Genomic DNA, 24,446 nt, shown 5'->3' with positions numbered 1-24,446 from the left:
ATTTTCCAAGTCAATGGCGTTGGTGCATAGGATGAACTTCTGCCAAGTCATGGGGTATCCCAAGATGGATGCCGTACACAGGGATTCTTTCAGTGTACGGAAGGCATCCTCTGCCTCACCTGACCAATGGAAAGGCCTCCTCTTGTCGGTGAGCCGTCCATATAAGTGGCTTTGAGATGTCCGTATAGCCGGCTATATACCTACGGTAGTATGTGCAAAGGCCGAGGAAACTCCTGAGGCCTTTCTTGTTCTTTGGCACCAGCCAGCCCCTGACGGCTCCTAACTTCTCCGGACCCGTGGGTGCTCCATTTGGTGACACAATGTGGCCCAGGTAGCGCCTCTCTTTCTGGAACAGGTGGCTTTTTCCCGGATTTAGCTTCAGGTGAGCCCCTCAGAGACTCTGGAACACACTCTACAGGTTCTCAATGTGCTCCCTGAACGTGCGTTCCAAGGTAATGTTGCCCTTCAGATACATGAAGTAGACATCGCGAGTTAGTCCTCTCACAGTACATTCCATCTGTTGCTCAAAGGTTCCTGGTGCGTTGCATTCCACTGAATTGGTACAGCCTTGGTAGGTCGAGAACTCCATCTTCTTCTTGTCTTCTGGAATAAGAGCCATTGTCCGGTACCCAGACTTTGGGTCCAAAGTCGAAAACCACTGTGCTCCATGTAATGTGTCCAGGGAGTCGTCTATCTGGGGTGACAGAAAAGGTCCTCCTTTGTGACGACGTTCAGCTTGTGGTGATCAATGCAGATGCGTATTTCACCACTCTTTTTCTTCACCAGGACTACTGTTGATGACCATGGGCTGATCAACTTCTCGATGACTCTCCGCTGCTTCATGTCATCCAGCACCTGGCAGATTTCCACCTTTATCGCCAGGGGTACTTTGTGGGGTGGCCGGTAGATTCTTGTGGCTTTGCCAGCGTTAGTGCGATGGTCCACCCTATCCCTCCTTCTGTAGTTTCCTCTGGTAGCAGTGATGATGTCCCGGAACTCGTGAAATAGTTCTTTACGCTTGGTGAGGTGTCCTGCTTCCAGATGCCTGTGGGCATCGGATATAATCTTCCAGAGCTTATCGCATCCTTCATCTGCTTCCAGGGTCCGTGCATCTTCGTCGTCCACTGGCATGACGCACATGTCTAGTTCACACATTTCGAGCTGGGTTCCACAGGGTATCCTCTGATCCTTTGATGTCAAATTCAGTATTCATACTGTCCCCTTATTATAGGCCTACTATATCAGTAATTGCTCCAAACTAGTCAGCGGATCCCAAGCGTGCTTAGTCTGAGCTCCAATAAATATAATATCTAACTTAAATTACACCAGGGATTTGTGATAGGGAGCATATATTTACTACAATGGACAAGTTGAGGAAAACTATAGCTATAAATGATAGTAGGCAGACTGCGACTTAAAATTGAGGAAATATTTATTATACAAAAATTTAAACAAGATGTTAAAAAGATCAAACACTTCATCATATGACGTGAATAAAAGTATCACAGTGTTTCCAAAGTCTCAGAATAGTTTGTTTTGATGAAAATAAAAGAACAGCTGTTAATATTTATCACTTTTAACTGGGCTTGCATGATCACTAGGGCTCGGAAGTTCATGCATTTTCATGTTTTTTTAGCGGTTAAAAATGTATGCTTATACATTATGTGCACAAATTATGGAATTTTCAGTCATTTGAACATGCTTTTATGATGCATATAACTGCATATTTTTGTGATTTTGATAGATGCATCATATTTTAATACTTTAGCACCTATATGGCATATTTTAATCAGTTTAATGGTTTTTACAGTACTTTTTAATCAGCCTTTTTCATCTGGTTGATGTTGGCAGTAATGTTGCGCATGACAACGCAACTTGTCATGTAGTGAGGAGTTGATGATGTCACGCAGTGAATCCCCTGTTTCATCATCCACCCTCACGTTATGTGCTTAGCTGTCGACTGGCTGTACTACATTGAGTCGTGTAAGGGTGTTGTGAACTGGTTGTGACCAAATTGTGTTTCATGTATAAAGTGTCCGTTAAAAAGTTCTTAAAATGCTGAAAATAAGAGCAACTTCGAGTTGAAGATTAACTAATTTACAGAAGGAGTTTTCAGGTGACATAATATCTACAGATAATAGGGTACTGTTCTGTGGAGCATGTGAGAAAACTATAGGGAGTGCGAAAAGATTTAAAATAGTTCAACACATAAACACAGCAATACATAAGGAGAATTTAGCTAGCAAACTCACAAAGAAAGAGCCTGTTCAAAAAGAACTATTAGTGTGTTCAGGAACTAGGATTAGTGAATTTTCCTACGACTTTTGCCAAGCATTTTTAGCTGCTGATATTCTCTTGTATAAAATTAATAACCCCATATTAGAACATTTTCTTGCCAAATACACTAGGCAACATGTGCCTAAAGCGAGTATATTGCATAAGACTTATGTAGGATGTTGTTACAGTAACGTATTTTCAAATTTACAAATTGAATTAGCAGATCAGTTTGTGTGGTTGTCTATTGATGAAACCACTGATTCTGAGGGCCGATTTATTGCTAATGTAATTGTGGGCCCCTTAAATAAGGAACAAAAGATGATAACATAACTTCTTAATGTGTGTGAATTGCCGGCCACTAACAATGTAACTGTAACCCAGTGTGTGATGGACTCATTGAAATTATTATGGCCATCTGGAATCAAATACGACTGGCTACCTTTATTTGTTACCGATGCAGGTACTTATATGGTAAAGTCAAGACAAACACCGAAAGTCATTTTTCCTAACTTAATTCATATAACTTGTTTGGCACATGCTCTTAATCGCACTGCTGGGACAATATGCAATTTCTTTGCATTGGTAGATCGATTTGTGGCCTGTCGAAAGAATTTTTGTTAAATCTCCTTCAAGAGTCAAGTTGTTTAGATCAACAGCACCCAGTATCCCACTTCCTCCTTCGCCAGTGTTAACACGATGGGGAACATGGCTGGATGCAGCTTTGTATTATGCTCAGCACTTAGAAGTATTCAAAGAGGTTGTTAATCCATTGGACTCGAATGAAGCTGCATCAATACAAACAGTGCAAAATATTCTGATTGAGTTAGAAGAGAATCTTGTTTTTATAAATGCCCATTTTTCTTTTTTTTGCCAACTGCCATAACGTCACTGGAAGCTGTAGGATCTCCCTTAAAGGAAATACTTACTGTTTTCGAAAAAACAATATCCAATTTAAATTCTGTTCCTGGTAGTATAGGACGAAAAGTGAAAGAAAAAAAAATTATGTAACTTCAAAAAATCCTGGTTATAAACGGTTGTGCGATATTTGAGACATTCTCGAAGGAAAACTGCTTGTCACACCAAGAGACTTGTCTCTTTCTGTGGAGCATTTATCATTTAAATATGCCCCAATAACATCTTGGGATGTGGAAAGAAGTTTTTTCACGTTATAAAAGTGTTTTGCGAGACAACAGATGATGTTTTTTAGATGAAAATTTGTGCAAAGTGATGGTTGTGAACTGCAATTCATCACTCATCATTGACAGCGGGACCATTTCTGCTTCAACCTCCAAGGAATGTGTAAATTTATTATTATCAATACTAACCTGACTTGTCTACTGCCATTTTTTTTCATTTTAATAGTGCATATTTATTGGCATTTTATCAAGTTTTTAAGAGCATATTTGCATCCATATTTCTTAGTTTTTTGGGCATGAACTTCCGAGACTTAATGATCACATTACACTCCTGGCTTGCTTTGTTTATTTATTCAACCTTAAGGATTAGTATTTATCTCGTTCCTGCACACTTATACATCGCAGTGGAGATTCTAGCCTGATATGTTATCTAAATGGGTTGGGGAAATTCCTACTGCTTGATGATGATGCTTCTTCTTTAAAGGAGCCTAACATATAGGTCATCAGCCTGAAATTCCTACTCTAACTGTACACAAAAGCCAGAGTTGGGAGGCGTATTCAAATATATACAACATTCGCCAGAATAACAAACAAGAATAAAAGAAACCATACACTGCAAATCGTATCAATAACATTCACAAACAAATCATAGAACATATGCATGTTGTCATATTTTCCACTCTAAAGTAAGCATGCACCATTCATGCTAGTTTACTCAAACAACTCCAATAGAAAGAAATCAAGTAACACTCCTGGAAATGAATACACATTACACAAGTATCATTAGACATATGAAACAACTCTACCCCTATTCAACGTGGACATCCTTAAATAAAACACATGACACAAATAAACAACACAGTGGACCTTAAAACAATCATTAATTCAACGTTGGGTTCCTGAAAATAATCACATGATTCAAATATGAATATCACCTGATTTTACACCATAATGGACAATTCAAATCGCTAACTTGCACTACTAAACCTCGGAAGAAACAATACTTAATAACATGTACAATAATACACTGTCAGCCGCTTCACAAAAAGTCTTCTTGGTAGACACAAATAAATTACCCTTGCCAACATCGACAGAATAATAAACTAGAGATCCATGCTCCTAATGCACCTAAATCATCTGGGTTCCCAATACCCACAGAGACTGAGCAAGTGGCCATGCGGTAAGGGGCGTGCAGGTGTGGGCCTGCATTCGGGAGATAATGGATTCAAACCACACTGTCGGCAACCCTGAAGATGTTTTTCTGTGGTTTCCGATTTTAACCAGAGGCAAATGCTGGGGCTGAAACTTAATTCAGACCACAGCAACTTGCTTTCCACTCCTTTCCCTTTCCTGTCCCATTAAGCCATTAGAAAACAGCCAACAACAATTTTTTTTTTTTTTTTTTTTTTGCTAGGGGCTTTACGTCGCACCGACACAGATAGGTCTTATGGCGACGATGGGATAGGAAAGGCCTAGGAGTTGGAAGGAAGCGGCCGTGGCCTTAATTAAGGTACAGCCCCAGCATTTGCCTGGTGTGAAAATGGGAAACCACGGAAAACCATCTTCAGGGCTGCCGATAGTGGGATTCGAACCTACTATCTCCCGGATGCAAGCTCACAGCCGCGCGCCTCTACGCGCACGGCCAACTCGCCCGGTACCCCAACAACAATTATCAGCGATCTGCATTTAGGGCAGTTGCCCTGTAAATTGTTTACCTCATATTTATAATTGTTTACCTAGCATTTTTTAAAAATATTTTCAATGAACTTGGAAATTTATCGAATATTTCCCTTGATAGTTTATTCCAATCCCTTACCAATGTCCTATACATCAATGAAGACCTATCTGGGTTGGTGTGATGTAAAGCATATTATTAAAAAAAAAAAGAAAAAGAAATTCCCAAAGAAACACGATTTACAATTCATAGGATTTATGGGCACATAATACAGCCTGCTCATCATACCTACCCAATGCAAATCACATAAATAAATCCAACATTGCTGGCCTTTACTCAGGTACACACTTTGCATAAAATCACAATAAAATAGTTCCACGTTCTAAGTTTAAGTTGATATTTAATAGATGATGCTGACTATTGTCCCCTACTATCTTCAAAATCAGTTGAACTATCCTAAAAATCATACCCGCGTAAGTTTATGTATAATCAAATAATTGACATTAATTATGGTCAATGACTAAAAGTTCATCCATAAGTTACTCAAATTGACACATTAAATGCGAATGTTCCTAAACTATCTCATGACATTCCCAACAGTAATATTGAATTTCCAACCTCCTCCTCCTGCTGCCACCACTACTACTACTACTACTACTACTACTACTACTACCACCACCACTACCACTACTACATGGTGTGGGTTACTGTAGTCACATCCTAGTTTGTGAACCATGGGCAACGGCTGAGTGGGTGGCCTAGTAAGTGGTCCTGAGAGTCAGGATACCAGTTGCTATGGAATGGGAGTGGGCATCTCGGACATATTCTGATTCATGGCCCTCCTTGTGCTCAGGCTGCTAGGACTATAAAATCCACCAGTGGTCCCTAACCCGTTAGAGGAGAGATCCTCACTTGGACTATGTGTAAGTAGGGTAGCATCCTGCTTCATGAATTTACTGAGCTCAGAACATTTTAAGCAACCCTGGGACCTATGGGAGTAACGGAATCCCACTCCCATTTCATAGGCGAGGGACTCCTTGGAAACGACTAGGCGAACAAAACGGAATTTGATGAGGAGCTATCAATATTAATGGGGCTACTCGGTTAAGGGGAGATAACGAGGAAGAGATAGGAGATTATGAAGTATACTTGACAGGTGTTAAAAAGGGAAGGGCAAAGTATGGGGTAGGACTGTTTACCAGGAATACTATTGCATGCAACATAGTTTCTGTTGGGCACGTGAATGATCTGGATACATATAAATTGTAAACATAAATGTTTTCACCTATTCATTATATAGTTCTATTTACACTGTGTGTATTTAAGTTACATGGGTTGCTTGGGACTAGTTTCAACCGTACTTGTGGTCATCATCAACCATATTAAAACAATACACAAATATTTGACGAATTCCTAAAACATGTTTCTAATGAGCAGTAAAAACACTATGAAACAAATATACAATTAACACTATGATGTGTGGTTGAATTAGGCGAAGTGCTATGGTGCTAAAAATGTTGTATATGAAAGTGAAATATTACGTGTGACAGTAGGTGAGCCATATATAATACAAGTACACAAATACGTTAAAAAGTCTGGGTATAGTAGTACAAATGAGATGCTCTATGTTGTGGATCAACTTTAGTCGAATTTTTTAGACACATTGTGTTTCAGATAGAATTCAGTAGGTCCTAGCAGTACATTATGGTTGTGGACCAAGTGCTGTGGTACTAAGAATGAACACAGTATAACGTGACACTTATAGTAAAAGTATACAAGTATGTAAAAATGTTCGAATAAAAAATATGTACATGATTCTCTCTATGAGAATCTATGAGGAGTTGATTATACACTGTATCAGCTTAAGCAGAAATTTTGAACTTGGTGTATTAGGTAACCAAGCTATGTTGGTATGACTGCAAGCTTGATTGTTGGAATTGTACAGACTGAATATGAAGTTTTAGAATTCCTCTGGAGTTGTAAGTAGACACTGCGCATGGTGATATGAATGGGTGGAACTCTCAGTTCAGAGTTGAACAAATAAAAATAAAACAAAATAAAATAAAACAAAAAAAACATTTTTAGCACCATAGCACTTCACCTAATTCAACCACACATCATAGTGTTAGTTGTCCTGGCTCAGTACGGTGGTATTTGAAGGTGCTCAAATACATCAGCCTTGTGTCGGTAGATTTACTGGCACGTAAAAGAACTCCTGAGGGATTAAATTCCGGCACCTCGGCGTCTCCGAAAACCGCAAAAGAGTCGTTAGTGGGATGTAAAGCAAATAGCATTATTATTATTATTATTATTATTATTATTATTATTATTATTATTATTATTATTAGTTGTATATTTGTTTCATAGTGTTTTTACTGGTTATTAGAAAGATGTATTAGGAATTCGTCAAACCCTAAGTAGGGTTGAAACTAGTCCCAAGCATCCCATGTAATGTAAATACTTGCAGTGTAAATAAAACTATGTATTGAATACGTGGAAAATTTTTATGTTTATAATTTATATGTAATCTCAGTTCAACACAGACCAATAACTTGCCTTTGCTGGCAGGACCTAGTGCTCACAGTGCACTATGTCTTCTGGTATGGGTAGAGCAATTTTGTTACTTTCATTAATCTGTCTCTGTCTTATCCTTGGCTTTGACAAAATGAAAGTGACTGAGGTATGAGCGATACTAGAAATGCCATTCCTTGTGCAGCCAGTCCCTGCTATGAATGATGTGAAAATGTTGCCCATAGGGTCGGTTGGTGCATGCATTTCAGTGGGCTTGGCAGACTGATATGTAATAGCAACCTCTGGCTTGGTGAGGAAAGCAACGGGAAACTACCTTACTCCTCATTTCCCTAGTACGCCTCTTCAGTGATGCCTAGGCCATCTATGACCGCTGATGGCAGAGCTATTGAGGATCCAACCAGCCTTAGGGCTGAAGACTGAACTTACATACAACATGAAGTTTATAACCCTTGATGACGTGGATACATTTGGCAGTTGGAGGAGTTAGTACAAGAATTGTCTCAGTGTATTCACCATTTGAGGGTGCAGATAAGGTTGAAGTTGACAAGCTTTATTAAGCAGTGAGTGACATCATAGTCAGGATCAACACCAAGGATAGGATAGGGCGAATGGGCGATTTCAATGCGTGAGTTGGAAATAGAACTGAAGGATACGAAAGGGTCATTGTTAAATGTGGGAAAGATACGGAAGCTAATGGGATTGGGAGCGTTTGCGGGACCTCTGTGTTAGTATGCGTTTAGCAGCTACGAATACATTCTTCAAGTATAAGGCTACTCACCGCTACACGCGGGAGGTTAGGGGTACCAGATCCATAATAGACTATATCCTAACCGACTTCTTCAGGAAGTCTGTTAGAAATGTACGGGTTTTTCTGGGATATTTCGATGATACAGACCACTATCTAATCTGTAGTGAACTAAGTATCTCTAGGCCAAGGATAGAGAAAGTGAAGTCTGTCCGCAAACGAATAAAGGTAGAAAATCTGCAGGATGAGGAAATTAGACAGAAGTACATGGATATGCTTAGCGAGAAGTTTTGAACAGTGGACAGTAAGTAGGTTCAGGACATAGAAAGAGAATGGGTGGCATACAGGGATGTTGTAGTGGAAACAGCAAGGGAATGCCTAGGAACGACTCTCTGTAAAGATGGGAAAAAGCTAACATTTTGGTGGAATGATGAAGTGAGAGCAGCTTGAGAAAAAAAAAAAAAAAAAAAAAAAAAAAAAAAAAAAAAAAAAAAAAAAAAAAAAAAAAAAGAGCTTATTAGAAATGGCTCCAAACAAGGGCCAATGCAGACGGGGAATTGTACATAGATGAAGGGAACAGAGCGAAACAAATAGTTGTTGAATCCAAAAAGAAGTCGTGGAAAGATTTTGGTAATAAACTAGAAAGTCTAGGTCAAGCAGCAGGGAAACCTTTCTGGACAGTAATAAAGAATCTTAGGAAGGGAGGGGAAAAAGGAAATGAACAGTGTTATGGGTAATTCAGGTGAACTCATAATAGATCCCAGGGAATCACTGGAGTGGTGGATGGAATATTTTGATAATCTTCTCAACATAAAAGGAAATCTTCAAGGTGGTGTCGCGAACAACCAAGCTCATGGGGAGGAAGTAAATGATGTTGGTGAAATTGCACTGGAGGAAGTGGAAAGAATGGTAAATAAACTCCATCTTCATAAAGCGACAAGAATAGATGAAATTAGACCTGAAATGGTGAATTGTAGTGGGAAGGCAGGGATGAAATGGATTCATAGAGTAGTAACATTAGCATGGAGTGTTGGTAAGATACCTTCAGATTGGACAAAAGCAGTAATTACACTTACCTATAAGAAAGGGAACAGGAAGGATTGAAACAGTTACCGAGGTATCTCATTGATTAGTGTACCAGTGCAAAGTATTCACTGGCATCTTGGAAGGGAGGGTGCGATCAGTGGTTGAGAGGAAGTTGGATGAAAACTAGTATGGTTTTAGACCACAGAGGGGCTGTCAGGATAAGATTTTCAGTATGCGGCAGGTAATTGAAAAATGTTGCGAGAGGAACAGACAGTTGTGTTTGTTTCATAGATCTAGAGAAAGCATATGACAGGGTACCGAGGGAAAAGATGATTCCTATACTGGGGGACTATGGAATTAAGGGTAGATTATTGAAATCAATCAAAGGCATTTATGTTGACAATTGGGCTGCTGTGAGAATTGATGGTAGAATGAGTTCTTGGTTCAGGGTACTTACAGGGGTTACACAAGGCTCTAATCTTTCACCTTTGCTGTTCGTAGTTTACATGGATCATCTGCTGAAAGGTATTAAGTGGCAGGGAAGGATTCAGTTAGGTGGAAATGTAGTAAGCAGCCTGGCCTATGCTGACAACTTGGTCTTAATGGCAGATTGTGCCGAAAGCCTGGAACTTGAAAATAGGTGCACTGAGTATGGTATGAAAATTAGCTTTTCGAAGACTAAATTGATGTCAGTAGGTAAGAAAATTGAACGTCAGATTGGTGATACAATGCTGGAACAGGTGGATAATCTCAAGTATTTAGGTTGCGTTTTCTCCCAGGACGGTAATATAGTGAGATTGAATCAAGGTCTAGTAAAGCTAATGCAGTGAGCTCACAGTTGCTATCAACAGTGTTATGTAAGAAGGAAATCTGCTTCCAGACGAAACTGTTTTTACACCAGTCTGTTTTCAGACCAACTTTGCTTTACCGGAGGGAAAGCTGGGTGGACTCAGGATATCTTAATCATAAGTTAGAAGTAAAAGACATGAAAGTAGCAAGGATGACTGCTGGTAAAAGCAGGTGGAAACAATGACAGGAGGGTACTCTGAATGAGCAGATAAAGGCTCAGTTATCCAGTAATTGGGAGATAGTGGGTTTGAGTCCCACTGTCGGCAGCCCTGAAGAAGGTTTTCCATGGTTTCCCATTTTCACACCAGACTAATGCCGGGTCTGTACCTTAATTAAGGCCACGGCCACTTCCTTCCGTTTCCTAGGGCTTTCCTATCCCATTGTCGCCATAAGACCTATCTGTGTCGGTGCAACGTAAAGCAAAAAAAAAAGGCTAAATTAGGAATGAATTCAATTGATGAAGCTGTACGCATAAACTGGCTTCGGGGGTGGGGTCATGTGAGGCAAATGGAGGAGGATAGGTTATCTAGGAGAATAAAGGACTCTGTTATGGAGGGTAAGAGAAGCAGAGGGAGACGAAGACGACGATGGTTAGACTCAGTTTCTAACGATCTAAAGAGGTATAGAACTAAATGAGGCCACAGCACTAGTTGCAAATAGAGGATTATGGTGACGTTTGGTTATTTCACAGAGGCTTGCAGACTGAACGCTGAAAGGCATAACGCTCTGTAATGATTGTGTATAGTAATAATAATAATAATAATAATAATAATAATAATAATAATAATAATATGTTGTTGTCGTTTTCAAAGACCATCTGAACTCTGAATACAGTCTGATCAATCCACTAACATGAAATTGCACTCCTACACATTAAAAAACGATTATTATGATAACATTTACACCACGAATAAATTATATTTACATTGCGAAATTAGGGCAATGACACTATCGGAGACGTGGAACGAAGCTCCACAAAGATGTACACTCACACAGGCATGCACATACAAAGGAAAATTTCATCACATGTTTGTCTTTCAAATCCCTTTACCTAACTGATATTTACTTTAACGATTTTATCTTACTTCCCTTAAACTTGACATTTTTCTGAGATGTACAAATCATCTCAAAACAAACCTTTAAACAAATGACAGGAAAACAACAATTACAAGAATGACATTACAAATCATGCCCACCCACTTGGCTCGAAATAAATCAAATTCTATGACTCCATGCTCTAGTCATCATTTACTGTACACTGTTTACTAGTTGTGTGAAAAAATTTATCCTACATTTAAAGAAAATTAAATTAGGACATAGTCCTATAAAAATTTTTAACATATTTAACCTATCCCCTTGGCCATTAGATAATACTCTCTTGACCTACTAAACCAGTTTACACTAACCTTCCACTCACGGCTACTGCTTACATAACACAAGTCTAGCTCTGTTCCTCATCTTCGAGTTCATGTCTATCAGCTTTCTCCGTCTGACTGACGAGTTCGTGTTCCACAATGTTTAAACGTTTTAGTCGGTAGATTTTTATTTCTTTCCCATATCTAACTTAGCTTATAACCGAAAACTGTGAACTATTTATTACCATTCCCTGCTTCACTTTGCGGGCTTCACTGTCTGAAAGATTCTCTCCCGTACTATTGTTCTTATTTCTTTATTTCACTGGTCTCTCACTATCTTTAGAATTCTCACTTGAGAATTGTATTAGATCCATAGGTCCTGGACACCTAGTCCTCCCTCTAAGACATTCTGCGTGCAGCAGTTCCATTTCTCGCTACGTTCTAAGTTCCTACAGGCCTTCACTTAATAGAAAATAATACACGATTTATGGAAGACTTGTCCTGAAAGACTCCTGATGAATGACTCCACACGAGGGATGCTCTTCTCTGTTTCCTTCTATATTTTATTATTTGGTCCATTCTTTCATTAAAGTCGGATAGGGCCTCAAATTTGACTTCAACCAATTGCTTCAAAATATTTAGATTACGCTATTTTTTTATTGGGCTATGCATACGTGTGTCTTTCTTCTTCAGATTTTCAGTATCCAATATTTACACCAGTCATCTTAAATCATGCTACTTGTAGCCTCACACTAGGCCTCACAAATGGTAAACGTTGCTCTCTGTCACTGTCTCAATGGGTTTCGCCTTGTCCCGAAATACAGCTCAGCCGAGGTCACTTGAACATCGGCTTTCGGTTTCTACTCGTTTCTCTTTCCAAGACAAAAGCCTTGTTATCCCATCTCCCCAGACAACAGGCACCATTAGTTTCTGCTCATGTTTCAACATATTTTCAGAGAGGAATGAAATTATGCAGACTCCCAATAAATATATTCATAATATTTACATTAAATTTTCCTTAATTTATGTGGGCTTAGTAACGGCATACTGCTTCATCTCAGGTGAGCGTCCTGGTCAGGTAGAGTCCTTGATTGGTTGTCATTGATCCGGGTTCCTCGAGCATGCTGTCATCTTCTGCGAGTCCCTCTAGCCGTGCCGTCACCATCGTCTTGGTGTTGGAGGGTATAAATTCCTCGCTGTGCAGAATTAGTCACACTACTCGTGGTCGCGTTCCAGCACGTCGAAGCTTTCTTTCCTGTTTGCCAAGCCACAACAGACTACGTCCCACTTCAGCAGTCACCTAGTATGCCCGCAGTGCGTCTGGGCCCAGAATGACTTCGTCCATAATAATGGCGACAAAGGCCCAGACTTGTAGGTGTCATCGTCCCAGCATCAGTTTGAGTAGCGCGTCCTTGAGGACAGCGATGGTGCCTCCTGAAGCTGTTCGCAGCATGTATAGGTGGTTTGGGTTCCTCTCTGGCCATCCCTCGGTGTTATCTGGCCTGGTGATGGTTAATGCCACCCTTTTGCCTATCGTGATTTGGCATGGCCTGACTTCGAGCCAATCGTTGGCGATCAGGCTGTTGCTGGAGCACCACTAGGTGACCACATTTAAGGTGATGGGAGGGAATGTTAGTGACTGCGCCGACAAGCCCCCCTTGTTGTTGGCCTTTACTTATTTCCTGATCAGGGGCTGCCTTCACACAGCAGTTCCTCTGCAGGTGGCCACATTCGCCGCAGTTTCAGCAGGTGATGTCGTGGGGTTGTCAGCATCTTGGCTGTGGCATGCGTTGCTCTCATGTTTCACGACGGGTCTCTGGCACATCCTCGCTCCTCACAACTCGTATTATTGGTGACAGTGCTGTTGTACCCTTCAATGCTTTCATCCTCAGGGCTATCATCAGGGCCTCCCTGAGGTTATACTCCCCACTGAGCATCAGCTTTTGACAACCCTCAGCTTCATGGAGACCATCAAAGAAAGTAAAGACTGCCTCCTGCTGAATGTAGTCATGAGGTAGCCCATCCAGAGTTTTGGGGGCTAGTTGCAGCATGTCTTACTGAATTCTTGCAGTGTCTCATTAGCACACTGGATCCTCTTCCTTAGCTGGACTCTGTAGGCGCCTGCCATCTGGTGATCACTGCATTGCCCGCTGAGCGCTCCCACATCCTCTGCAAAGGTGGCACCTGGTTGGAGGTTGTGTAGAACCTGCACTGCTTGTCCATGCAGCCCGGTGATCAGCTGGATGGCCTTCTCCTCTGGTGTCCACTGTTGTGCCCTCAATGGTCTCGAATTGGGTGCGGAATGTCCTTCATGAAGTGGTCCCGTTGTAACATTTAAAAAAAATCAGTCTATCATTATTGATCTACATTTAAGGCAGTTGCCCAGGTGGCAGATATCCTATCTATTGTTTTCCTAGCCTTTTCTTAAATGATTGCAAAATATTTGGAAATTTATTGAACGTCTCCCTTTGTAAAGTACTCCAATCCAAAACTCCCTATAAACAAATCATCGTTGCCAGGACAAAACCTCCTATGTAATAATATTTTGGGAGATATACTGACCCGCAGCACGTGCATTATGAAGAGCGAGAATGCCTTGACAATATTCATACAATATTGCACCTTAGATGACAGAACCTTACCGGCCAAAGTTCTAAGCTAAAATATTTCACATAGGAGGTTTTGTCCCGACAATGACAAAATATTTGCTCCAATTTGTTCTCTTGAATCCCAACTTTATCTCCATATTGTAATTTTTCCTACTTTTAAAAGCACTACTCAAACTTATTCGTCTACTAATGTCATTCCACGCCATCTCTCCACTGACAGCACGGAACATAACATCTATATAAACATACCACTTAGTCAAGCAGCTTGTCTCCTTCCTCCCAAGTCCTTCCAGCCCAAACTTCGCAACATTTTTGTAACGCTACTCTTTTGGCAGAAATCGCCCAGAACAAATCGAGCTGCTTTCCTTTTAATTTTTTCCAGTTCTCGAATGAAGTAATCCTGGCGAGGGTCCCATACACTAGAACCATGCTCTAGTTGGTGTCTTACCAGAGAGTTATATGCCCCCTCCTTTACATCCTTACTACAACCCATAAATACCCTCATAATCATGTGCAGAGATTTGTACCCTTTATTTACAATCCTATTAATGTGATTACTCCAATGAAGATATTTCCTTATATTAACACCTAGGTACTTGCAGCGATTCCCATAAGGAACTTTCACACCATCAATGTAATAATTAAAACCGAGAGGACTTTTCCTATTTGTGAAACACACAACCTGACTTTTAACCCTGTTTATCATACTATTGCCTGCTGTCCATCTCACAACATTGTTGACGTCTTTTTGTAGTTGCTCACAATGTTGTAACTTATTTATTACACTGTACAGAATGACATCATTTGCAAAAAGGCTTATCTCTGATTCTAGTTCTTTACTCATATCATATATATATATATAAAAACATAAAGGTCCAATAATACTACCTTTAGGAATTCCCCCGTTTAATGATTACAAGATCAGATAACACCTCATCTACTCTAATTATCTGAGTTCTGTTGTCTAGTCCAATAGCCCCCATTTTTGCCAGTAGTCTCCAATGATCTAACCTATCAAATGCCTTAGATAGGTCAATCATGATACAGTCCATTTGACCTCCTGAATCCAAGATACCTGCTATATCTTGCTGGAATTCTACAAGTTTAGCTTCAGTGGAATAATTATTCCTAAACCCGAACTACCATCTATTGAACCAGTTATAATTTCACAAACATGTCTAATATAATCAGAAACAATGCTTTCCAAAAGCTTACATTCAATGCATGTCAAACTTACTGGCCTGTAATTTTTAGCTTTATGTCGATCACCCGTTCCCTTATGCACTGGGCATACTGTAGCAACTCTCCATTCATTTGGTATAGCTCTTTCATGCAAACAAATAAATACTTCAGATATGGTACTATATCCCAACCCATTGTCTTTAGCATATCCCCAGAAATCTTATCAATTCCAGGTGCTCTTCTAGTTTTCAGCTTTTGTATCTTATTGTTAATATCATTGTTATCATAGGTAAATTTCAATACTTCATTGGTGTTAGTCACCTCCTCTGTCTGGACATTATCTCTGTAACCAAAAATCTTTATATACTGCTGACTGAATACTCCCGCCTTCTGATGTTCCTCACATACACATTCCCCTTGTTCATTAATGATTCCTTGATTGTCCTCCTTGGAACCTGTTTCTACCTTAAAGTACGTATACATATTTTTCCATTTCTCATAAACATTTGTATGATTGCCATTTATGCTTGCCATCATGTTATCCTTACTTGACTTCTTTCCTAGATTCAATTTCCTAGGAATTTTCTTTAATTTCTCCATACTTCCACCGCCATTTCTAACTATTTCCAGCCTGCACCTCCTCCTTAGTCTCTTTTCTTCTCTGTTATAGTATAGTGGGTCTTTACCATTTCTAAATGTACATATGCAGAGATCTATACCCTTTATTTACAATCCATTCCTCAACAATTGCTTTAAACACATCCCACAGTCTGTTTATATTTCTATTTACTGTTTTTCACTGACCATAGTTACTTTTTAAAAACTCCCTCTTGCTTGTTTTATCTGCCATATGGTACTGCATACTTTTTTCCGTAAAGAATGGCTAAGGAGTGCTAGTGTATGAACTGTGGGTGTGGCAAGGCATTGAGGGGTATGAGGCAGGAGTTGGAGAGTTTGAGGGAGATAATTAGGATTCTCACAGAAGACAGGAAGGAAGATAGGACTCCCTCAACCAATGTTCAGGTTACAGTAGGTGTACAAGAGGGAGGGGAAGGAAAGGGGGGAGTTGTAGAAGACAGGTGGTCTAATGTTCTAAGGGGTAAGAGATTGCAGGCTAAGGGTTCTATTCAGGATCAGAATTCAGGACAGGTGTCTGTGCGAAATCAGTACGAGTCACTCCAGGTAGAACAACAGAGGGAAGATGAGGGACAGGGAACTGTTGCTGAGATGTGTGGAAGTAGGAGGAAGGAAAAAGGTAGGAAAAGGAAATGTAGAGTAGAGGATAGGAAAACACAGGTGGAACAGGGTCATGGGAAGGAGAAAAGGGAGGGGGAAGTAGCTTCTGCAGCTATCAGGAAAGATAGGGCTGACCAGGAGGGGCGGGGATCAAATGAGGTGGGTAGGGTTGAGGCTCTGGTCACGGGGGATTTTATCGTTAGACACGTGGGGAAAGTGTGTGGAGAAAAGGGAACCAGGGTAGAATGTTATCCAGGAATTAGGTTGAGGCAAATGTTGAGAAAAGTAGAAGGGAGGGAGGAGGGGAAGGAGAAGGTGGTAGTGTTTCACGTTGGCACCAACAACGTAAGGCAAGCTGATATAAGTACCAATATAGTTGGAGATGTGTGGGATCTGGTAAATGCAGCACGGGTGAAGTTTAAGAAAGCGGAGATTGTTATTAGTGGAATACTGTGTAGGAGGGATACTGACTGGAGGTTGATAGGGGATGTAAATGAGACTATGGAGTGGGTATGTGGGAAACCGGGAGTGAAATTTCTAGATCCTAATGGGTGGGTAGGAGATAGGGATCTGCGCTCAGATGGCCTTCACTTAAACCGCAGTGGTACGTATAAGTTAGGAAATTTGTTTGGAAGGGTAATAGGGAGGTACATTCAGAGAAATGGGGTGGCCTAGGGAGTGGTGATAGGGGAACAGGGAACTGGAAATCAAGTAGGGATGACATAAAATTGTTAGTGCTGAACTGTGGAAGTATTGTAAAGAAAGGAATAGAATTAAGTAATTTCATAGATATATATTTACCAGATATTGTAATAGGAGTTGAATCATGGCTGAGAAATGATATAATGGATGCAGAAATTTTCTCATGGAACTGGAGTGTGTATCGTCGAGATAGGATAGGAATGTTGGGAGGGGGAGTATTCATTTTGCTGAAAGAAGAATTTGTAAGCTACGAAAAAGTTAAAGATGAGACACATGAAATTCTAGGTGTAATGCTCATTTCTAAAGATAATAGGCAACTTGAAATATTTGGAGTGTACAGACTGGGAAAGGGTAGCACTGACACGGATTCAGATTTATTTGATAAGATAATCAGCTATGTAGGAAACAACATAGAAAGAAATGTGATTGTAGCAGGAGATCTGAACTTACCAGATGTCAATTGGGAAGGAAATGTGAATGACAGGAAGCATGACCAACAAATGGCAAATAAGTTAATATGGGAAAGACAGCTGATTCAGAAAGTGATGGAACCAACCAGAGGGAAAAATATCCTGGATGTGGTGCTGATAAAACCAGATGAGCTCTATAGAGAAACTGAAGTAATAGATGGTCTTCATGATCATGAAGCTGTATTTGTCGTAGTTAAAAATAAATGTGATGGAAAGGAAGGTCTTAAAAGTAGGACTATTAGGCAGTACCATATGGCTGATAAAGCAGGCATGAGGCAGTTTCTAAAAAGTAACTATGATCGGTGGAAAACGGTAAATAAAAATGTAAACAGACTAAGGGATGGGTTTAAAGAAATTGTTGAGGAATGCGAAAACAGGTTTGTACCTTTAAGGGTGGTAAGGAATGGTAAAGACCCACCTTATTATAATAGAGAAATAAAGAGACTAAGAAGGAGGTGCAGGCTGGAAAGAAATAGTTAAAAATGGCTGTGGAAGTAAGGAGAAATTGAAGGAACTTACTAGAAAATTGAATCTAGCAAAGAAGGCTGCTAAGGATAACATGATGGCAAGCATAATTGGCAGTCATACAAATTTTAGTGAAAAATGGAAGGGTATGTATAGGTATTTTAAGGCAGAAACAGGTTCCAAGAAGGACATTCCAGGAATAATTAATGAACAAGGGGAGTGTGTATGTGAGGATGTTCAAAAGGCAGAAGTATTCAGTCAGCAGTATATAAAGATTGTTGGTTACAAGGATAATGTCCAGACAGAGGAGAAGGCTAAGGCTAAAGAAGTATTAAAATTTACATATGATAAAAATGACATTTACAATAAGATACAAAAGTTGAAAACTAGAAAAGCGGCTGGAATTGATCAGATTTCTGGGGATATACTAAAGACAATGGGTTGGGATATAGTACCATGTCTGAAATACTTATTTGATTATTGTTTGGTCGAAGGAGCTATACCAGATGAATGGAGAGTTCCTATAGTAGCCCCTGTGTATAAAGGAAAGGGTGATAGACATAAAGCTGAAAATTACAGGCCAGTAAGTTTGACATGCATTGTATGTAAGCTTTGGGAAGGTATTCTTTCTGATTATATTAGACATGTTTGTGAAATTAATAACTGGTTCGATAGAAGGCAGTTCGGTTTTAGGAAAGGTTATTCCACTGAAGCTCAACTTGTAGGATTCCAGCAAGATATAGCAGATATCTTGGATTCAGGAGGTCAAATGGACTGTATCGCGATTGACCTGTCTAAAGCATTTGATAGGGTGGATCATGGGAGACTACTGGCAAAAATGAGTGCAATTGGACTAGACAAAAGAGTGAAAGAGTGACTGAATGGGTTGCTATATTTCTAGAAAATAGATCTCAGAGAATTAGAGTAGGTGAAGCTTTATCTGACCCTGTAGTAATTAAGAGGGGAATTCTTCAAGGCAGTATTATCGGACCTTTACGTTTTCTTACATATATAAATGATATGAGTAAAGTAGTGGAATCAGAGGTAAGGCTTTTTGCGGATGATGTTATTCTCTATAGAGTAATAAATAAGTAACAAGATTGAGAGCAACTGCAACGTGACCTCGAAAATGTTGTGAGATGGACAGCAGGCAATGGTATGTTGATAAACGGGGTTAAAAGTCAGGTTGTGAGTTTCACAAATAGGAACAGTCCTCTCACTTTTAGTTACGGCATTGATGGGGAGAATGTTCCTTTTGGGGATCATTGTAAGTATGTGGGTGTTAATATAAGGAAGGATCTTCATTGGGGTAATCACATAAATGGGATTGTAAATAAAGGGTACAGATCTGTGCACATGGTTATGAGGGTGTTTAGGGGTTGTAGTAAGGATGTAAAGGAGAGGGCATATAAGTCTTTGGTAAGACCCCAAGTAGAGTATGGTTCCAGTGTATGGGACCCTCACCACTATTACCTGATTCAAGAACTGGAAACAATCCAAAGAAAAGCAGCTAGATTTGTTCTGGGTGATTTCCGACAAGAGAGTAGCGTTACAGATATGTTGCAAAGTTTGGGCTGGGAAGAATTGAGGGAAAGAAGAGGAGCTGCTCGACCAAGTGGTATGTTCTGAGCTGTCGGCGGAGAGATGGCGTGGAATGACATTTGTAGACGGAATAAGTTTGAGTGGCGTTTATAAAAGTAGGAAAGATCACAATATGAAGATAAAGTTGGAATTCAAGAGGACAAACTGGGGCAAATATTAATTTATAGGAAGGGGAGTTAGGGATTGGAATAACTTACCAAGGGAGATGTTCAATAAATTTCCAATTTCTTTGAAATCATTTAGGAAAAGGTTAGGAAAACAACATGTAGGGAATCTGCCTCCTGGGCGTCTGCCCTAAATGCAGATCAGTATTGATTGATTGATTGATTGATTGATTGATTGATTGATTTATAGTTCTGGAGGTTTAACCTTTGTGGTGGTACACATCCTTTCAAAAAAATATTTGGTCGAGGTATTTAAATCCACGTGGCCAGCAAAAAGGAAGTGCCAGATGTTTATTAATTTTACAACGCACATGTGTATTTAAAGGCATAACAATACACAAGATTCGATCGTGATTGTCTTAATGTGTAATGTAACATAAGTTTTTCAGTCTGTCACACACATTAGTTAAATATAAATATTACACTTTAACCTACCTGTAAAAAGGCAGCACATTATTAAACAAACAATTAAAAAAAGTCTTAAAGTGGGAAAATGAGGTGGTTTGAAAATTTTTTTTTTTTTTTTTTTTTGGCTAGTTGTTTTACGTCGCTCCCACACAGATATGTCTTATGGCGATGGTGGGATTGGAAAGGCCTAGGAATGGGAAGGAAGCGGCCGTGGCCTTAATTAAGGTACAGCCTCAGCATTTGCCTGGTGTGAAAATGGGAAACCACGTAAAACCATCTTCAGGGCTGCCGACAGTGGGGTTCGAACCCACTATCTTCCGATTACTGGATACTGCATAATTATTTAAGATAGCTTCCTGGCAGCATTTGTTCACCGAATGTCTTTAACTGTTTCACTGCTCTTTTTTTTTTTAGGAAGGAGCACTTATACAGATACGTATTTACTGATACTACTAATGGAATGCTTATAGTCCCCTTAGCCCAAGACAGGGTTGGGGATGAAGTGAGATTATATTTTACTCCTTTCTTTTTACTGCCGGATGCCCTTCCTGATGCAAACCTCTGTTGTGAAGATAATATGAAATGAATGATGGTGAATGAAACTGGGTAAGGAAGTGGAAAGAATCGGCTGTGGTTTATGAATAGGAACTGTCCCCACATTTGCTTGGGAGTGCAAAAAAAAAAAAAAAAAAAAAAAAAAAAATCAATCCTCCGGACAGCTGACTTGAGGTTCGAACCCACTCGCCTGCCGAGTGCAGAGCTTGTCTCCATAGCCGTAGCACGTTAATACACGCGGCTACTCCGTTTGGAGATACTATTACTGAAGTATAAAATTGTTGATCTAAGAACTGGTATTATCAAAATCATTTACATTTGGGGAAAAAATAATTTATCTGAAAAAGGGATGACAATTTGGCATGACATTCATCATTACTAATTTGTCTTGTACTTTCTTGCAGTTCAGTATCGCCACTTAGATATTCTCCATGTTCATTATCAAAATATAGGTCTCCAGAATCACTATTTATGAGGAAGCATTCAGTTTCTTCGTCAACAAGAGATGAATGTATACTTCAAGAATCCATGATGACTGCATGTTAGCGGGAAAGATGTTCCACTCCAACGAAGCTGAAATAACTCCAGATCGCTTTCAAAACACATGAAACGGAGTGGTATATCAGCTGTACAGAACTTCTGTGAGCATTTCCATGGAATCTCAAAGCATGACACTATATAGTGTTCATTTGTGAGATCAGTGAAGTACACACTACACCAAAACGTATATATACGGGTTTGACAGACGAGGCACGGCGTTTAATAACGTATGTATACAGGTTGGCAGTGAATATGTTAAACATTGAAATTATGCAGGAAAAGAAAGAAAAAAGAAAAAAAGGCTTCCTTCCCACTCCTAGACATTTTCTATTCCATTGTCGCCCTAAGTCCTATCTGTGTCCATGTGTCGTAAAGCAGAATTGTTAAAAAAAAAAAAAAGCTTTGCAATGTTCAATTCACTGTAGGTCATACAATTTCTTGGCATCATTGGGGGAGATTCCTATTCCTTTTAGCTTCCATATCATCTTATTCTCTACACTTACAATTACTCTTCTTGCCATTATGATCTTCTATTCATTATTGAAGTTTCCCATTAAAATGCTGGTATGCTGTACACTGAGTGGACAAAAGTCATGGGAAGACACTGACTGAGATGTTGATAACAAGTTGCTCCTCCGCAAGCCCTCAAAACGATTGCAATAAGGCGAGGCATCAACTCTACAAGGTGTTGGAATCTTTCTGAAGGCGCCTGGACCCTTGCATCTTGCACTACTACCCACATTTGGTCTTGTGTAGTTGGTGCGGGCTTCATGGAGCGTACACCAGCATTGATAGCATCCCATAAATGCTCGATTGGATTTAGATTGGGGATCTGGAGAGCCAATCCCTTGTAGTAACTTCACTGGAATGCTCCTTCAACCAGCTATATGCCACCACAGAGCGGTGACATGGTGCATTGTCCTGTTGAAACATGGCATCTCCATCAAGGTACTCTAGAGCTAGAAAGAGAATCGGATGATCTGAAAGAATGTCCAGTAACTTGCACCTGTCAGCGCGCCCTGTAGCTGGACAGTGGGGCCTAATTTTGACCATGAGAATGCCGCCTGAACCAGAATTGAGCCACGTCACGTCTGGACACAACCTTGTTGACATGCAGGATCCATAGCTTCATGGGGTACAGTATATGCCACTCTCTCATGTACCCATCAGCTCGATACAACTGGAACTGGGGTTCATTGGACCATACCACACGCCGCTACTGTTCCATGGTCCATTGCCGATGTTTGCGGGCTGATGAAGCCTATGCGGTGCAGTTGCTTCCTTACAGTCCTGGTAGAAATGGGTTCGTGACTCCCAACATTCAACTGGGAGATGATCTGACTCGCAGCCTGTTGAGCGCCCAGTGTGGTTCTGCAGAAGTATGGCTGCGCGCGACTTTCTTCACATTCAACCCCCCTGCCGAAACACTTTCCATTGGGTTGAAGTCACATCTGATGAAGTAATCAAAGTTAGCTTAAAATTATCAAACTCTAAGAGTATAGATTGTTATTGGTTATCTAATTACATCATCAAAAGAATAATACAAAGGGCACTAGGAAAGTTTTGCAATATGCAAAAACAGTTGGCCGGACACCCCTGTTATGGTGAGGGTTGAAAAGAAGGGTGAAAACCAGTCTAGAAGACACAAAGGCGCAACCTTCACACCATTTGTTACCAAGCAGTGGGATTGAAAGCAAGTTAAGATGTCAGTGTGGTCTAAAGGTGAATATCGCGCAATTATACGCTACAATTTTGCTCGTGGATTAACTGTTGACCAGTGCCTGGAGGAAATGACTCCTATGCTGGGGAAAGACTATCCACATCGGACAAAAATTTTCCGCTGGTACAAAGAGTTCCCGAGGGGAAATTTCGGGGTTGAAGACGATCCTCGTTCTGGGTGACCGTCTGAATCAGTGACTGAGGTAAACTTTGAAGCTGTGAGGAACATTTTGCAGCAAGAGAGGCGGTTGACACATCGGTAGGTAGAAGAGACTCTCCACATCCCTGCACCAGCTATTCATTCAATTCTACACGACCATCTCCATGTTAGAAAGGTTTGTTCCCTTTGGGTGCCCCATTCACTTTCAGAGGAACAAAAGGCACATCGAGTGAAATGGTGCCGAAAAATGCTAAAACAGTTTGAAAATGGGACTTCGTGTAACGTCAATAGCATCATTACAGGTGACGAAACTTGGCTTTATTATTACGATGTCCCAACAAAATCCCAGAACGAGGTGTGGCTGCTTGAAGATGAGGGTACTCCTGTGACTGTACGAAAGTCGAGGTCAGTGAAGAAAAGGATGATTGCAGTATTCTTCACTAAACGGGGCAGCCTGACTCGGGTTATGCTAGAAACACAATGGACAGTTGCTGCGAAGTGGTACAGTGAGACTTGTCTGCCTCAGGTCATCCAGGCTCTCAAGCAGCTCCGTCCAAGGTCACGGATCAACATTTGGCTCTTGCATCAAGACAATGCTCCAGCACATCGTGCTAATGTAACAATGAATTTTCTTGCCAGATCAGGGTTGACTGTGCTTGATCACCCTCCATACTGTGCTGATTTTGCCCCATGTGACTTCACACGCTTCCCAGAACTGAAGCTGAAGCTGAAAGGGCGACGTTTTGCATCCGACAAGGAGCTTCTGGCAGCATGAGATTAAGAGTGTGAAAATGTAACCGAAGAAAAGTGGCAGAGTTGGTTCAGTGACTGGTTTTGACGAATGGAGAAGTGTATCGAGTGTGGTGGAAATTATTTTGAAAAAGTCTAAAGCATTCACTCGCATTGCAAAACTTTCCTAGTGCCCTTTGTACATTTGATTTCTGAACCTTTTATTTTTTATAAGTGTTTGGAGTTTTTCCCGATTTACTTAAAATTTCTTAAGTTATTCCAGTATTTAAAGGTGGGGACAAACAATTTC

General features: G+C 40.3%; 1 protein-coding gene across 2 annotated transcripts in view; it reads left to right on the top strand.

The window, feature by feature from the left end:
- AhcyL1 (Adenosylhomocysteinase like 1) overlaps positions 1-24,446 on the top strand; it is a 472,277-nt gene that overhangs the window by 264,530 nt on the left and 183,301 nt on the right. The gene's annotated exons all lie outside the window — the stretch shown is intronic.

The sequence above is a fragment of the Anabrus simplex genome, chromosome 2 (assembly GCF_040414725.1).
Source record: "Anabrus simplex isolate iqAnaSimp1 chromosome 2, ASM4041472v1, whole genome shotgun sequence".
NCBI lineage: Eukaryota > Metazoa > Arthropoda > Insecta > Orthoptera > Tettigoniidae > Anabrus > Anabrus simplex.
This window is presented reverse-complemented; position numbering and strand designations above follow the sequence as displayed.